General features: G+C 47.9%; 1 long non-coding RNA gene across 6 annotated transcripts; it reads right to left on the minus strand.

The window, feature by feature from the left end:
* Positions 1-7,448: 7,448 nt before the first annotated feature.
* On the minus strand, positions 7,449-16,863 carry LOC103244447 (uncharacterized). 6 transcript variants are annotated; one of them, XR_012089123.1, is made up of 5 exons: positions 16,398-16,863; positions 14,776-14,868; positions 11,600-14,452; positions 10,809-10,903; positions 7,449-7,844 (listed from the first exon to the last, which is right to left on the minus strand). It is a non-coding gene; the product is annotated as an uncharacterized lncRNA (long non-coding RNA). The 6 variants fall into 6 exon arrangements; XR_012089124.1 differs by lacking the exon at positions 14,776-14,868; XR_012089126.1 differs by lacking the exon at positions 14,776-14,868 and having other exon boundaries at positions 11,600-12,200; positions 16,398-16,833.
* Positions 16,864-17,458: the final 595 nt, after the last annotated feature.

The raw sequence follows: 17,458 nt of genomic DNA on the forward strand, positions 1-17,458 counted from the left end.
GCGTGGTGGTACGTGCTAGTAGTCCCAGCTACTTGGGAGGCTGAGGCAAGAGAATCGCTTGAACCTGGGAGGCGGAGGTTGCAGCGAGCCAAGATTGCACCGCTGCACTCCAGCCTGGGCGACAGAGTGAGACTCCATCTCAAAAAAAAACAAAACAAACCAACCAAACAAACAAAAATGCAATGAGAAGGGAGGATTTTGAATGTTCCCAACACAAAGAAATGATAAATGCTTGAGGTCATGGATATCCTAATTACCCAGATTTGATCATTACATGTTGTATACATGTATTGAGATATCGTTCTGTATCCCATAAACATGTACAATTATTATGTGTCAACTAAAAATAAAAGGAATAAAACACAGTGAGCTACCACCTTACGCCCCTTAGGATGGCTGCTGCGTTGGGGAGGATGTGTAGAAACTGGAATGCTTGTGTAGCTACTGTAGGAAATCGTATGGTTGTTCCTCAAAAAATTAAAAATAGAATTACCAAATGACCCAGCAATGTTATTTCTGGGTGTGTACCCAAACAAATTGAAAGCAAGACCTCGAAGAGATATTTGTACACCCACGTTGATAGCAGCCTTCTTCACAATAGCCAAAAGGTGGAAGCAATTAGCCGGGTGTGGTGGCGGGCACCTGTAATCCCAGCTACTCAGGAGACTGAGACAGGAGAATCGCTTGAACCCTGGAGGCGGAGGTTGCAGTGAGCCAAGATCACACCACTGCACTCCAACCTGGGTGACAGAGCAAGACTCCGTCTAAAAAAAAAAAGAGGTGGAAGCAACTCATGTCCATCGGTGGATGAATGGACAAAATGCAGTGTGTCTGTACAATAGAATGTTATTTAGCCTTAAAAAGGAAGATTTTGACACAGGCTACAACACGGATGAACCTTAAGGATATCGTGCTAAGTGAAATAAGCCAGTCACAAAAGGACAAATACTGCATGATACCACTTGCATGAAGTACCTTGAGTAGTCAGATTCATAAAGACAGAAAATAGAACAGTGCTTGCCAGAAGCTGAGGTGGGAGGAAGTTCTTGTTTAATGGATACAGAGTTACTGTTTCGGAAGATGGAAAGGGCTCTGGAGATGGATGGTGTGATGATTACCCAACAGTGTGAATGTCCTTAATGGCACTGAACTGTGCACTTAAAATGGTTAATACGGTAAGTTTTATGTTCTGCATATTTTACCCCAATTTGAAAAAAAAGGCCAACGTGGGCCAGGCGCAGTGGTGTGTAATCCCAGCACTTTGGGAGGCTGAGACAGGACGTTCCCTTGTGCCCAGGAGTTCGAGACCAGCCTGGGCAATACAGTAAGATCTCATTTCTAACAAACAAAAGATGGATCTTCACCTGTGGAAAGGTGCCCACTGGCATTGTGACTTGAGAGGCAACAGGCAGGGCAGGGGCCTGGTAAAGCCATGTTTGTCTGGAAAACCTTTGCCATTAGCTAAAATATTTTTAAAATGTGAATGACACAGTGTTGATGAAGGTGTGGAAAAACAGGCACTCTTACAGTTTCAGTAGCTGTGCAAAGTGGTATAACCTCCAGTTCCAATCTGGCCATGCCCATCAAAATGGGAAATGTCACTGGACCCAGAAATGCAAGGCATTTATGCCACCAAGACACTCATACTTGCTTAAAGACAAATGGACAATGGCAAATGCTTTACAATAGCAAAGCTTGTGAGGTAACGTCAGTGGCTGTCGTTACCGAAGAACACTAAGAAGAATGAGGCAGCTCCATGGGAGAGGATTTAGACCAGCACTGTCCAACAGAACCTTCTAGAATGATGGACATGTTCTCTATCTGGGTTGATAGGGCAGCTACCAGCCATGTGTGTTTGTTGAATTCCTGAAACGTGGCTAGTGTACTTGAGGAACTGAATTTTTAATTTTATTGAATTGTATTTAAGTTAAGGCCAGGTGCAGTGGTTCACACCCGTAATCCCAGCACTTTGGGAGGCTGAGGCGGGTGGATCATGAGGTCAGGAGTTCAAGACCAGCCTGGCTAAGATGGTCAAACCCCGTCTCTACTAAAAACCCACAAAAAATTAGCCAGGCACAGTGGCAGGTGCCTGTAATCCCAGCTACTCAGGAGGCTGAGGCAGGAGAATCACTTGAACCCAGGTGGCAGAGGTTGCAGTGAGCCGAGATCGTGCCACTGCACTGCATCCTGGGCAACAGAGTGAGACTCCGTCTCAAAAAACAATAAGCCAGGCATGGTGGTGTGTGCCTGTAGTCCCAGCTACTTGGGAGACTGAGGCAGGAGGGTTGCTCTATTTTAAAAAATACATAAAACTTAATTTTTTAAAATAAATTTAAATCACCTCCTGGACTAGTGACTACTATATTGACCAGTACACACCTAGAACAATCTCCAAGATCTATCATTAATTGGAGAAAAAAAAAAAACCAAGAGCAGGCCAGATGTGTGGTGTGTGAACCCCACATAAATGAGGGGAGGAGTGGGAATGTACATATTATTTTTGGTTTGTTTGTCTGTTTAGAAATGGTCTCACTGTATCACCCAGGCTGGAGTGCAGTGGCTGTTCACAGTGAGATCATAGCACACCCCATCCTCAAACTCCTGGGCTCTGGTGATCCTCCCACCTCAGCCTCCTGAGTAGCTGGGACTGCAGGCGTGTGCCACCATGCCCAGCTTCATGTATTTGAGGATGCAGAGGTTCGTGTTGGAAGGGTCACAAGAAACCAGCAACAGTAGTAGCCGAGGGCCAGGGGTTCCGGCTGCCGCCATGTAATGACACACCTCAAAACTTAGTGAATAATGCTGCAATAAACGTGCGAACGCAGATATTTCTTCAACATACTAGATTCATTTCCATGGGATATATACCCAGTGGTGGTTACTGGATTATACAGTAATTTATTTATTTATTTATTTATTTATTTATTTATTTATTTATTTTGAGACAGAGTCTCACTTTGTTGCCCAGGCTGAAGTGCAGTGGCATGATCTCAGATTTCAGCTCACTGCAAATTCCACTTCCCAGGTCCAAGCAGCTCTTGTGCCTCAGCCTCCCAAATAGCTGGATTACAGATGTTTGCCACCATGCCCTAAAAATACAAAATAAAAAAAATTATTGTATTTTTAGTAGAGACAGGGTTTCACCATGTAGGCCAGGCTAGTCTCAAACTCCTGACCTCAAGTGATCCACCCACCTCGGCCTCCCAAAGTGTTGGGATTACAGGCGTGAGTTGCCACACCCCGCCAGTAATTCTGTTTTTTAAGGGCTTAAAATAACCACCAATGTATTTGCTCACAATCCTGTGGGTGAGGAATTAGGACAGAGCATGAGGGGACAGCTTGTCTCTGCTCCAAGTGTCCACAGTGGCTTCTGTGCTGCATGTGTGGCACCTCAGCTCAGCTGGCCCGAGTGGCAGATGGCCAGCTGGATCATGTGTCTGCTGCCTTAGTTCCTCAGTGCTCCCTCTGGCAGTTTCTTACTCCCCATGTGGCCTCTGCACATGCTGCAAGTTGTCCCTTCAAGTGGCCTCTCCTCCTGGCCTCTCTTGCCTCGTGGCCTTGCCATGTGGTCTCAGAACAGTCTTTCTTTTTTTTTAAACCTTGCACTTTTTGCAACCAGCACAGACTTCTTATATAGCTGCTAGCCTCCCCCAGAACACAAAAGTGGAAGCTGCTGCTTAAGACTTAAGCCAGCCGGGCGCGGTGGCTCACACCTGTAATCTCAGCATTTTGGGAGGCCAAGGCGGGTGGATCATTTCAGCTCAGGAGTTCATGACCAGACTGGCCAACATGGTGAAACCCCATCTCTACTAAAAATACAAAAATTAGCCAGGCATGGTGGTGCGACTCTGTAATCCCAACTACTCGGAGGGCTGAGGCAGGAGAATCACTTGAGCCCAGGAGGCGGAGGCTGCAGTGAGCCGAGATCATGCCACTGCACTCCAGCCTGGGCAACAGAACAAGACCCTGTCTCAAAAAAGAAAGAAAAAAAAACAGTTCACCATGGGGCTGAGTGTGGGGGCTCACGCCTGTAATCCCAGCACTTTGAGAGGCCAAAGCAGGAGGATCAGTTGAGGCCAGGAGTTCAAGACAAGCCAGTCAACACAGCAAGACCCCCATCTATAAAAAAAAGTCCAAAACTAGCCAGGCATGGTGGTGTGCATCTGCAGTCCCAGATATTCAGGAGATTGAGGCAAGAGGATCTCTTGGGCCCAAGAGGTCAAGGCTGCGGTGAGCCATGATTGTGTCACTGCACTCCAGCCTGGGTGACAGAGCAAGACCCTGTCTCTAAAAAGAAAAAAAAAAAAAAATGTTCACCATGGACACGTATTACCTTATGATTGGTTGGGTGCAGAATGTTGCCGGGTCCTGTTTCCACACCTTGGCTGTGCTGTTCCCTTGCCTTTAACACCCTTCCTTTCCATCTCCAGCTGTAGAGATGCCCAGGGAAATGTTCCCTGAATGCCCAAGTCCATTACTCTCCCCTCCTCCAGGCTCTAGCTGGACTTCAGGCCTCTGGGCCTCACTCCATCCACCCTACTGGAGTTTGTGTTGTGCAATCTCCCTCTCCTGGGAACCCCTCTAGGGTCTGCCCAATCTAGGTCATCTCTGCCCCCACACACATACAGTGGAATCATGCAGGCGCTGAGTAGGTGCTCAGTGACTTGAGGGCCCACCCCACCTTCCCCACCCCACCCCCCCTCCACGCCCCACCACAGGCATCACGGGTTGCACTGCCTAGAATGGCCACAAGGTGGCGCGGAAGCCCCGCCTGCGAGCTCTGCAACCTCTGTCTGAACTGGGAAACAGCTTCAGGTCGAGGCGCCTGAGGGCCAGAGACCCCCGGGAAGAGGGGGCCTCAAGCCCAGCTTTAAAGAGAAAGCTTACGGGCCGGGAGCGGTGGCTCACGCTTGTAATCCCAGCAGTTTGGGAGGCCGAGGCGGGCGGATCACCTGAGGTCGGGAGTTCGAGACCAGCCTGACCAATATGGCGAAACCCCATCTCTACTAAAAATACAAAACAGCCGGGCGTGGTGGTGCATGCCTGTGATCCGAGCTACTCGGGGGGCTGAGGCAGGAGAATCACTTGAATCTGGGAGGCGGAGGTTGCGGTGAGCCAAGATCACGCCATTGCACTCCAGCCTGGGCAACAAGAGCGAAACTCAGTCTCAAAAAAAAAAAGAGAAAGCTTACTGCCTACTCCCCTCCTCCTCAACTTCAAAATTTACTTCCTCTTCAAGTAAATGGACTCTAATTATAGGCGTGCCAGCACTGATAGCTGCAACAGTAAATCTCCGATCTTGTGTGAGTGAAAGATGCCAGACACCAAGAACCTCCTGCGTGATTCCATCTGTATAGAGCTCTAGAACAGGCAGAACTCACCCATGAGGAAAATATCAGAATGGTGGTTGCCAGTTGCCGGAGAGCACAACTGGGGAGGGGACAAGGGTGCTCGTTGGGGCGATGGTACGTGTTTCGTGTGAGTGTCCAAGGCCACCATGATAAGATACCACAAACCCAAAACAACAGAAATTTATTCTCCCTTGAAACCAGGGCCCTGCTCCCTCTGGAGGTTCTGGGGAAGAATCCCTCCTTGCTTCGTCCATGGTGCTTGCCTGCCATTCACCATGTTCCTTGGCTCGAGCTGCATGACCCCAATCTCTGCCTTCATCTTCCAACAGCCTTCTTCCAGTGCCTTCTTCCCTCTGTGTGTGTTCACCTCCAAATCTCCCTCTCCTTTCTCTTATGTAAACACCACTCATTGGATTTAGAGCGCACCCTACTCCAGAATGAGCTCGTCTTAAGTTGGGTTACATCTGCAAGCCCATATTTCCAAATAAGGTCACATTCACAGGTCCCAGGGGTTGGGACTTGAACATATCTTCTTGGGGGATACAATTCAACCCACTGCATGTTTAATATCTTGGAGGGAGTCTGGGCAGTGCAGCTAGATGCATTTGTCAAAAGTAATCAAAAGTGGCCGGGCACGGTGGCTCACACTTGTAATCCCAGCACTTTGGGAGGCCGAGGCGGGTGGATCACTTGAGGTCAGCAGTTCAAGACCAGCCTGGCCAACATGGTGAAACCCCATCTCTACTAAAAATACAAAAATTAGCCAGGCGCAGTGGCGGGCGCCTGTAATCCCAACTGCTCAGGAGGCTGAGGCAGAAGAATCACTTGAACCCGGGAGGTAGAGGTTGCAGTGAGCAGAGATCACACCACTGTACTCTAGTCTTGGTGACAGAGCAAAACTCCATCTCAAAAAAAAAAGTAATCAAAAGTACACCTAAGAATTGTGCAGTTCATCAAATGTAGGCTTTACAGACAGAGAAACAAGTATTCGACTCTAGTTAATGACATGCACACTGACATCTTGAGGGGTATCTGCAGCTTACCCAATTAAATGTTAAAATGGGCGGGTCGTGGTGACACTCACCTGTAATCCCAGCACTTTGGGAGGCCAAAGCAGGTGGATCACTTGAGGTCAGGAGTTCAAGACCAGCCTGGCCAACATGGTGAAACTTTGTCTCTACTAAAAATTAGCTGAATGTGGTAGCGCATGCCTGTAATCCCAGTTACTTGGAGGCCAAGGTGGGAGAATCGCTTGAACCCAGGAGATGGATGTTGCAGTGAGCCGAGATTGTGCCACTGCACTCCAGCCTGGGTGACAGAGTGAAACTCCATCTCAAAAAGAGTAGATAAAAAAAATAAAGATAAAAAATAAAACAGATTAGTGAATAAACAGAGGGAGAGCCCCACCAATGCCACTTTTTTTGAGAATCTATCCTGAAGAGCTCAGCATGAATATAACTCAAGCCTGCTCCTTGCCACACTTTCATTTAGGCTTTTTTTAGGTAAGATCTCTGTAGCCTAGGCTCAAGTACATTGGCACCATCACAGCTCACTGCAGCCTCAACCCCCCAGACTCAGATGCCCTTCCCTCTGCCTCCCAAGTAGCTGGGACCACAGGCACGTGCCACCATGCCAGGCTAATTTTATTTATTTATTTATTTATTTGGAGACAGGGTCAGTCACTGTCACCCAGGCTAGAGTGCAGTGGCACGATCACAGCTCACTGCAACCTCAACCTCCCCAGGCTCAAGCAATCCTCACATCTCAGCCTCCCAAGTAGCTGGGACTACAGGCACCTGTAGTGCCACCACACCCAGCTAATTTTTTTGCATTTTGTAGAGACAGGATTTTGCCATGTTGCCCAGGCTGGTCTCAAACTCCTGGGCTCAAGTGATCCACCTACCTCGGCTTCCCAAAGTGCTGGGATTACAGGCCTGAGCAATCGTGCCCAGCCTAGTCATTTAAACATTTTAATGATGAAAACTATGGAAACCAACTCAGTGCTCAGCATTGCCACCCCCACTGGAGCACCTGGGGACTCAGCGTGAGGCTGTGGGAGGCATCGGGTGCGGGAAGCCTCTGAAATGAAGGGAAAGGTTGAACGTGGTCGAGTTTGCTTTATTACAGGAAGAATTATTCCAGCTTTCATCCAGTTCTCAGGGCCAGGCTGGTGACACCCACAGAGGGGAAGGCCCCTGGTCAGCTGGGTGCTGCGTGCCCACCAGGTGCTGACATGCATACTCAGACCCCTCAAGAGGAAAGGGTGGCCTCTTTAACCAGGAAGCCGGTGCTGGTCCCAGCCCTGCTGCCCAGAACGTGAGCAGCTGGGCCTCTGTTTCCTGGGCACTTATGCTGTGCCAGGCACTGCCCGAGGGGGTCGTTTTTCTTCATATATTTATTCCCTTCTCTTCTGGTATCTGCCATCCACCTCTTCTCACCCCCACTCAAAGGCAGCCATTCTGTCACTTTGTGTCTTTTTGCTGGAATGTGTCCCTGCAAAACACATGTGGCTACTTTGTGCATGAACACTTGTGTTAAGGGTTTTGTGGCTGTGGCTCCTCCACGGTCCTTTCTGTGAGCAGTCCCCAGTCTCAGCCGCCCAGTCCCTGGGGTAGACACCCAAGGGACCCCCAACTTGCCCCACCACAGATAAGGTCAGCTGCCGCCTCCTTGCACCCTCCAGGGCTGGCGTGAGGATGTCTCTGGGACTTTAGCTTGGGAATGGGTTGTAGGGGATGGGGGGACTAATCTGACTAAGTACCAGGTGCTCTACAGAAAGGCTGTCCCCTCTCCACTCACACCAGCTGTGCTCAAGGGTTTTATATCCCATATCTTCCACCACCACTTGGTACTATTCACCCTTTTTTTTCTTTCTTTCTTTCTTTTTTTTTTTTTTTTTGGAGACAGAGTCTTGCTCTGTCACCCAGGCTGGAGTGCAGTGGTGCAATCTCAGCTCACTGCAACCTCCACCTCCTGGATTCAAGCAATTCTTCTGCCTCAGCCTCCCAAGTAGCTGGGACTACAAGTGCCCACCACTATACCTGGCTAATTTTTGTATTTTTAGTAGAGATGAGGTTTCACCATGTTGGCCAGGCTGGTCTCGAACTCCTGACCTCAGATGATCTACCTGCCTTAGCCTCCCAAAGTGCTGGGATTTCAGGCGTGCACTACCACACCTGGCACTATTTACCTTTTATGTTATTTCTTTTTTTTAATTTTAAAATACTTTCAGACTTAAAGAAAAGTTACAAATACTTCAAATATTTCCCAAATGTTTTCATTTTACTACATTTGATGTATCATATCCTCGTCTCTTTTTCTCTCTCTCCACACACACACACACACACACACACACACACACACCCCTGCACACACGTGGTTTTTTGTTTGTTTGCTTTTTGAGACAGGGTCTCTCTGTCATCTTTTTAATTAGCGAGGTGTGGTGTTGCACACCTGTAGCCCCAGCTACTCAGGAGACTGAGGTGGGAGGATCGCTTGAATCCAGGAGGTCGAGGCTGCAGTGAGCAGGTATCATGCCACTGTACTCCCTCCTGGGTGACAGAGTGAGACGCCATCTCCAAAGAAAAAACAAAACAAGAAGATGTCTGCAGTTGGGCATGGTGGCTCATGCCTGTAATCCCAGCACTTTGGGAGGCCAAGGCGGGTGGATCATGAGGCCAGGAGTTCAAGACCAGCCTGGCCAACATGGTGAAACCCTGACTCTACTAAAAATACAAAAATTAACTGGGCGTGGTGGTGGGCGCCTGTAATCCCAGCTACTAGGGAGGCTGAGACAGGGGAATCACTTGAACCCAGGAGACAGAGGTTGCAGTGAGCCGAGATCATGCCACTGCACTCCAGCCTGGGCAACACAGCAAGACTCTGTGTCAATAAATAAATAAATAAATAAATAAATAATGTGAACTGTAAATGTGAGTTACATATTTAATTTAAAATTTTCTAGACCAGCCTGTGCAACATAGTGAGACCCCACCTCTATGAAAAAATTTAAAAATTAACTGGACATAGTAGTACCTGCCTGTAGTCTCAGATAGTTGGGAGGCTGAGGCAGGAGGATTGCTTGAGCCCAGGAGTTCAAGGCTCCAGTGAGCCATGACTGCACTCCAGCCTAGGCAACAGAGCAAGACCTTGTCTCTAAAAATAAATATATATATATTTTTTGAGACAGAGTTTTGCGCTTGATGTCCAGGCTGTACTGCAGTGGCACTATCTCGGCTCACCACAACCTCGGTCTCCTGGGCTCAAGTGATTTTCCAGTCTCAGCCTCCCAAGTAGCTGGTATTACAGGCATGCGCCACCACACCTAGCTAATTTTGTATTTTTAGTAGAGATGGGGTTTCTCCATGTTGGCCAGGCTGGTCTCAAACTCCCAACCTCAGGTAATCCATCCGCCTCAGCCTCCCAAAGTGCTGGGATTACAGGTGTGAGCCACCGTGCCCGGCTTCTTTTTTTTTTTTTTTTTTTTTTTTAATTTTTGAGACAGAGTCTCACTCTGTCACCCAGGCTGGAGTGCAGTGGCCCTATCTCAACCTCTGCCTCCCAGGTTCAAGCTATTCTCCTGACTCAGTCTCCTGAGTAGCTGGAATTACAGGCGCCCGCCATCACGTCCGGCTAATTTTTTTTTGTATTTTTAATAGAGACAGTGTTTCACCATGTTGGCCAGGCTGGTCTCAAACTCATGACCCCAGGTGTTCCACCTGCCTCGGCCTCCCAAAGTGCTCGGATTACAAACGTAAGCCACTGCGCCCAGCCAAGGGTTGTAGTTCTTACAGTCATTCTTTATCAGGCATATAAGCATGAGACGCCCCTCTTCATGGTCTTTCTCTATTTGTGAAGGTTTTCATTCTGACAACTGTCACAGATTTTTTTTATTGTGGTAAAATATTTAACAGAATATTTATCATTTTCACCATTAAGTGTAAAATTCAGTGGCATTAAATACATTCACACCAGGCACAGTGGCTCACACCCTCACACCTGTAATCCCAGCACTTTGGGAGGCCAAGGCGGGAGAATTACTTGAGCCCAAGTGTTCAAGACCAGCCTGGGCAACATAGCGATACCCCCATCTCTACCAAAAAAAAAAAAAAAATACAAGAAAAATCAGCCAGGCGTGGTGGCATGCACCTGTAGTCCCAACTACTTAGGAGACTGAGGTGGGAGAATCGCCTGAGCACGGGAGGTCGAAGCTGCAGCGAGCTAGGATTGCACCACTGCAGTCCAGCCTGGGCAACAGAGTAAGACCTTGTCACAAAAAAGGAAAAGAAAAGAAAAGAAAAGAAAATTCACAATGCTGTATACTTGTCATCACTCTCTGTATCCAAAACTTTTCTATCATCCCCGACACAAATTCTGTCCTCATTCAACAATTCCCCCCTCTCTCCAGGTAACCTCTATTCTATTTTCCGTCTCTCAGAATCTGCCCATCCCGGGTACCTCATACAACATTGTCCTTGTGTGTCTGACTTCTTTCACTGAGCACAGTGTTTTCCAGGTCCATCGGTGTTGTGGTCTGTGTTGGAATTTTCTTCCTGGGACAAAACAAGGTCTGTCTTGACTCCAGGGCTGCCCGCGATCCCCCACACCCACTTGCCTCTCCCCTCCACAGGCCTCGGCGCTTCTGTCTGTAGGTAGGGGAGGCCTGGGCGGCCTGCTGGGCTGGTCACCTGCCACCTTGCCGTCAGCGCCTTCCCTCGCATTAAGTTCAGCCAGAAAACCGAAACCCCTGAACGCTGCAACAGGGACTCTCCCACAGGGAACGGGTTACAGAGACGACGGTGGAGACAGAGGCCAAACGGGATGGGGAGGACGCTCCGAGAAAGAAATCGCAGCTGCAAAGAGCCACTGCCACATCTAAGCTGGAAGGGCTGGTAGGGTTGCTGTAGCTCAGGGCCTGGGTCACTCCGCAAAGCCAGAGGCACAGGGGCCTGTCCCGGGGCGCTCTCCGACTGGGGCCTCCCGTTGGCCAATAGGAACTCACCGGACGGGAGCCTGGGAATGGCGCCGCAGGGTCTGCTCTGGGGCAGACAGAACAGAGCTGCAGAGGGCGGGGCTTGGATCGGAAAGCAAAGAGCGCCTGCCCCCGCCCGACAGACCCACCCTCCTTCCCTGGTCGGCTCCTACCAGGCAGCACCCCCCTGTGGCTCCAGCCCTGGCTTCTCGGACCCAGCTTCCTTCTGTCCCGCTGGCCTAGGGCGGAGCGCCTCCAGCTGTGGCTAGTGCCTCACCTGGCCTTTCTGCATCTCGGCTCATCCGTCCTCTGTGTAAGCAACGCCTGTATCCCATCCCTTCTGTCTGAAATGCCTCGGTGGTCTCCCTCTTCCAGACTGGCCCCCAGTGAGACGCCAGTGGTGCTGTCGTTTACAGAGTGGCCACAGTGCTACCATGAGACGTTAGTGGATGGCTGAGTCATGAACAAGAAAGGAGGGCAGAAATGAGGTGAGATGGGTCGCCAAGGCAGGGCCACTCCGTGGTAAGTGCAGGATCCCAACGCAGACCCTGAGCTTAACAGAGACGTTGAGTGGTCACAATCAGGCCTCCAGCTCAGCCAATGGTCGGGCTCCATATGGCACTGGGCCACAGAAATCAGCCTCCACTGAGGGTCTCCTGTGTGCCCAGCCGTATTTCCACATCAACCCCATCTCAGTTTGCAGGGCTCGCCATAACACAGGACTACAGACTGTGGTTTAAACAACAGAGATTGTTGTCAACGTGTGAGTGGGGCTGGTTTCTCCCGCAGCCTCTCTCGAGGCTTGTAGATGGCCGCCTTCTTGCTTTGGGCTCACATGGCCCTCCCTCTGTTTGTGTCTGTGTCCAAATTTCCTCTTCCTATGAAGACAACGATTATGTTGGATTAGGGTCCACCCTAATGACCTCATTTTTACTTAATTACCTCTTTTTTTTTTTTTTTTTTTTTTTTTTTGCCCCCGAAGAGGGAGTTTCACTTTGTGGGCCAGGCTGGAGTGCAGTGGCGCGATCTCGGCTCACTGCAGCCCCTGCCTCCTAGTTTCCAGCAATTCTCCTGCCCCAGCCTCCTGGGTAGCTAGGATTACAGATGTGCACCACCACGCCCGGCTACTTTTTGTATTTTTCATAGAGATGGGGTTTCACCATGTTGGCCAGGCTGGTCTCAAACTCCTGACCTCAAGTAATCTGCCCTCCTCGACCTCCCAAAGTGATGGGATTACAGGTGTGAACCATTGTGCCTAGCCACTTAATTACCCCTTTAAAGGCCTTATTTCCAAATACAGTAACATTCGGAGGTACTGGGGATTAGATCTCAACATAATGATTTGGAGGGGTCATCATTCAGCCCATGGCACCCCCCAGTTTCACAAAGTGGGCATTATCGGCCCTGTTTTCCAAATGAGGAAACTGAGGCCCAGACAGTGGCTTGCTCAAGGCCACCCAGAGTTGGGTCTCCTCAAATCCAGGGCTCCCCATTCCCCACACCATGAGCGGGGCTGCCGCTCCACCTGCCAGCCCAGGGAATCTTCTGTCACTCTCTGTGACTGCCGCAGACCCTGGGAAATGGATTCCAATCCCTCCCTTCCTTTCGCTCTGCTGTGTGTAATAAGATGATGACCCACCCTTTATTGGCCCTTTCCTACATGTGAGGCTCTTCTGCTAGCATTTCTTATGCATTCCATATGCACACAGGATACGGCTCCTCTGGCTCTGCTCAAGCCTCCTCAGAGACACCCTCCCCACGCACCCCACTTGCAACAATGCCTCCATCCACACCAACACGCCTCCTGCTTTATTTTCCTTTGTAGCGTCATCAATACCTGAAATTAGGCTGGGTACGGTGGCTCATGCCTGTAATCCCAGCACTTTGGGAGGCCGAGGTGGGTGAATTACTTGAGGACAGGAGTTCGAGACCAGTCTGGGCAACATGGCAAAATCCCACCTCTACTAAAATACAAAAATTAGCCAACGTGGTGGTGTGTACCTGGAGTCCCAGTTACTTGGCAGGCTGAGGCATGAGAATCGCTGGAACCCAGGAGGTGGAGGCTGCAGTGACCAAGATGGCACCACTGCACTCCAACCTGGGTGACAGAGTGAGACTCTGTCTCAAAAATAAATAAATAAATAAAAATAATACCTGAAATTATGTCATATGCATGCTTATTGGTTTGTTGTGTTCTCTCACTAGACTGTAAGCTCCAGGAGGGCAGGACCCAGGCCTCATCCCCTGCTGTATCCCTGGCACCTAGATGAGACTGTCAATCACTGACATCTTAGGTGCTCAATGTTGTTTCAATAAATTATTAAATAAATTAATGCTTTCACCCAGCCCTCACCAATAATCTGTAACACGGGCCTTAGGATCCTTATTTTATCTTTTTGAGATGGAGTCTTGCTCTGTCGCCCAGGCTGGAGTGCAGTGGCATGATCTCAGCTCACTGCAACCTCTGCCTCCCACGTTCAAGCGATTCTCCTGCCTCAGCCTCCCGAGTAGCTAGGATTACAGGCACACGCCACCACACCCAGCTAATTTTTGTATTCTTAGTAGAGACAGGGTTTCGCCATGTTGAGCAGGCTGATCTCGAACTCTTGACCTCGTGATCTGCCCGCCTTAGTCTCCCAAAGTTCTGGAATTACAGGCATGAGCCACTGCACCTGGCCTAGGATCCTTGTTTTACAGAAGAAGAAAGTGAGGCTCAGAGAAAGTCCCAAATCCACCCAGGCTCACCCAGCTAGTAAATAGTGAAGCCAGAATTGGAACCCAGGTCTATGCTTGCAGCCTCCACACTCAGGCCACCTCCTTGCCTTGACCTTCCTTCCAAATCTCTCCCTGCTCTCTGCCTTCCCAAACCACCCTCACACATTTGCCCCGAACCTCTCTTATTCTAGAAATTCCCCAATACTAGCCAAGCTGGGCTGTAGTATCCCTTGGTGCCAGCAGGTGTCACCAGAGAATCCTGAAAGCCATAGTCCGCGGTCTTGCACTCCAGAGCACAGATAAACTCTCATTTACTTAATCACTTTTAAGGATATTTCCACAAAGGAAGGTGCAGCTGCATCCTGGCACCGGTGTTCATGTGCTGTGCGGTGAGAATTTCCCTGGGAATGGATTCCTAGAAATGCAATTGCAAAAGAGCAAAAAAAAAATCTTTAAATTGCATAGATTTAAAGATTTGCTAAGCCTGGTTTACAACTGAGAAATGTGAGACCCAGAGAGGGGACATGGGTGACTCACGGGCACACAGCTAGTTAGTGAAAAGGCCAGATTTAGAACTAGTAGCACTAGCTCCTCTGGGCCAGGCGCGGTGGCTTACACCTGTAATCCCAGCACTTTGGAAGGCCAAGATGGGCAAATCACTTGAGCCTAAGAGTTCGAGACCAGCCTGGTAGAGTGAGAGGTACAGAAAAAAAGTCAGCCAGACACAGTGGTACACACCTGTAATCCTAGCACTTTTGGAGACCAAGGTGGGCAGATCACTTGAGTCCTAGAGTTTGAGATCAGACTGGGCAACATAGTGAGACCATGTCTCTATAAAAAATACATACATATATGTATAATATATATGTATGTATTTATATATTTTATTTTAATAAAATATATATTTATATATTTTATTTTATTTTAATAAAATATATATTTATATATTTTATTTATATATTATACATGTTTATATATTTTATATATAATGTATATAATATATGATATATATCATATATCATATATGTAATATAATATGGTATATATCATATATGATACATGATATATCATATCATATATGATACATAATTATATATATTATTATATATATAACTGGAACTGCAGATGTGTGCACCACACCTGGAGAGAGATATATATATATATATATATATATATATATATGATATATATATATCTCTCTCCAGGTGTGGTGCACACATCTGCAGTTCCAGTTACTCAGGAGGCTGAGGTGGGAGGACTGCTAGAGCCCAGGAGGTCAAGGCTGCAGTGAGCTGTGATCACACCACTGCACTCCAGCCTGGGTGACAGAGTGAGACCCTGTCTCAGAAAAAAAAAAACTATGTTGACTAATAGTACTGGTAGTTCTAGCCAGTCAACATAATACTGATAGTTCTAGCTAGAGCAATTAGGAGTGAAAAAGAAATCAAAGCCATCCAAACTGAAAAGAAGAAGTAAAATAATCTCTGCTCCCCAATGATACAATCTTATATGTAGAAACCCTAAAAATTTCACAAACTAAGAAAAAACTGTTAGAATTAATAAATAAATTCAGCAAAGTGGCAAGATACAAAGTCAGCACACAAAAATCAGTTACTTTTCTCTACACTGACAGTGCGTGATCTGAAACAAAAATTATAAAAACAATTTCATTTACAATAGCATCAAAAAGAAGAAAATCCTTAGGTATTAATCCAAACAGTGAAAAACCTTTACAATGAAAACTACAAAACAGGCCAGGCTTGGTGGCACTCACCTGTAGTCCCAGCTACTGAGGAGGCTGAGGCAGGAGATTCACTTGAACCTGGGAGGCGGAGGTTGCAGTGAACCAAAATCATGCCACTGCACTCCAGCCTGGGTGACAAAGCAAAACTCCATCTCCAAAATAATAATAATAATAATACGTGTTGGTGTAGAGAAATTGGAACCCTTGTGCACTGTTGGAATATAAAATGGAACAGCCAGGCCGGACATGGTGGCTCATGCCTGTAATCCCAAGACTTTGGGAGGCCGAGGCAGGTGGATCACTTGAGGTCAGGAGTTCAAGACCAGCCTGGCCAACATGGTGAAACCTATCTCTACTAAAATGCAAAAATTAGCTGGGCATGGTGGCACACACCTGTAATCCCAGCTACTCAGGTAGCTGAGTCAGGAGAATGGCTTGAACCTGGGAGGCAGAGGTTGCAGTAAGCCAAGATCACACCACTGCACTCCAGCCTGGGCAACAAAAGGGAAACTCTGTCTCAAAAAAACAAACAAATAAATAAATAAAATTTAAAAATGGAACATCCAGAGTGGAAAACAATATGGCGGTTCTTCAACAAATTAAACACAGAAATTACCATATGATCCAGCAGTTCCACTTCTGAGTATATACCCAAAAGAACTGAAAGCAAGATCTTGAAGAAATATTTGTACACCCATATTCATTAGCAACAGTATTTACAATAGCTAAAAAGTGGACACAACCTGAGTGTCCATCATCATTGATCGCAAATGAACAAACAAGCAAAATGTGGTCCTTCAGCCTTAAAAAGGAAGTTCTGACTCAAGCTATAATGTGAATGAAAGAGAGAGAGAGAAGAAGAAGAGAAGGGAAGAGAAGAAGAAAGGTCGGCTGCTTTTAAAATGAGCTGACCCTGAGCCAGGCTTCTAGGAGACAGAGGTGACTCAGCAGAGGCCCCACCCTCAATTCACATGGGGAGACATTCCGGGGCAGCCTCCTGCTGACGTGTCTCAGCACATAATCACAAAGAGCCAATCACGCATGAGTCAGAAGCAGTTGTATCCCTAAGTCATAAAGCAGCAGCTGGGCCCAAGATTCCTGGCATCCTTCCAATCCCACCTCCCCCGCCCTAGTTACCCGGAAGCAAAAGAAGCAGAGGGAAGCAACACGGCACAGCGTGACTACGTGCTTGATCTGTCTCTTCCTAATGGGCATACAGGTTGGTTCCAGTTTCCAGCGATCCTAAACACACTTGGCTGGACCTCCCGGTGCCTACAGAGGTGGGATTTTGCAACATAGGTGGGGGGAAATGGAACTGCTAGGACGAATTGTACATTCATGGGAGCACTATTGCAACAGAAAAAGGCATGCCTCTTCAGTTTACTTACAGGTCAGGATTTCTAACCTTGGCCCCACTGATATCCTGGACTGGGTTATTCTTTGTTGTTGGGCTGTAGGGGGACCGTCCTCTGTAGGATGTTTAGCAGCATCTGTGGCTTCTACTCGCTAGATGCCAGTAAATCACCACCCCCGTTGTGATAACCAAAAATTTCTCCAGACATTGCCAAATGTCCCCTGGGAGTCAAAATCACCCCAGACTGAGAACCATTGCTGTAACTATACAGAGCCTATGAGGAGGATTTCTAAGCACAGATTCTTTAAACAGATTTTATGTGT

Source organism: Chlorocebus sabaeus, chromosome 2 (assembly GCF_047675955.1).
Source record: "Chlorocebus sabaeus isolate Y175 chromosome 2, mChlSab1.0.hap1, whole genome shotgun sequence".
Taxonomy (NCBI): domain Eukaryota; kingdom Metazoa; phylum Chordata; class Mammalia; order Primates; family Cercopithecidae; genus Chlorocebus; species Chlorocebus sabaeus.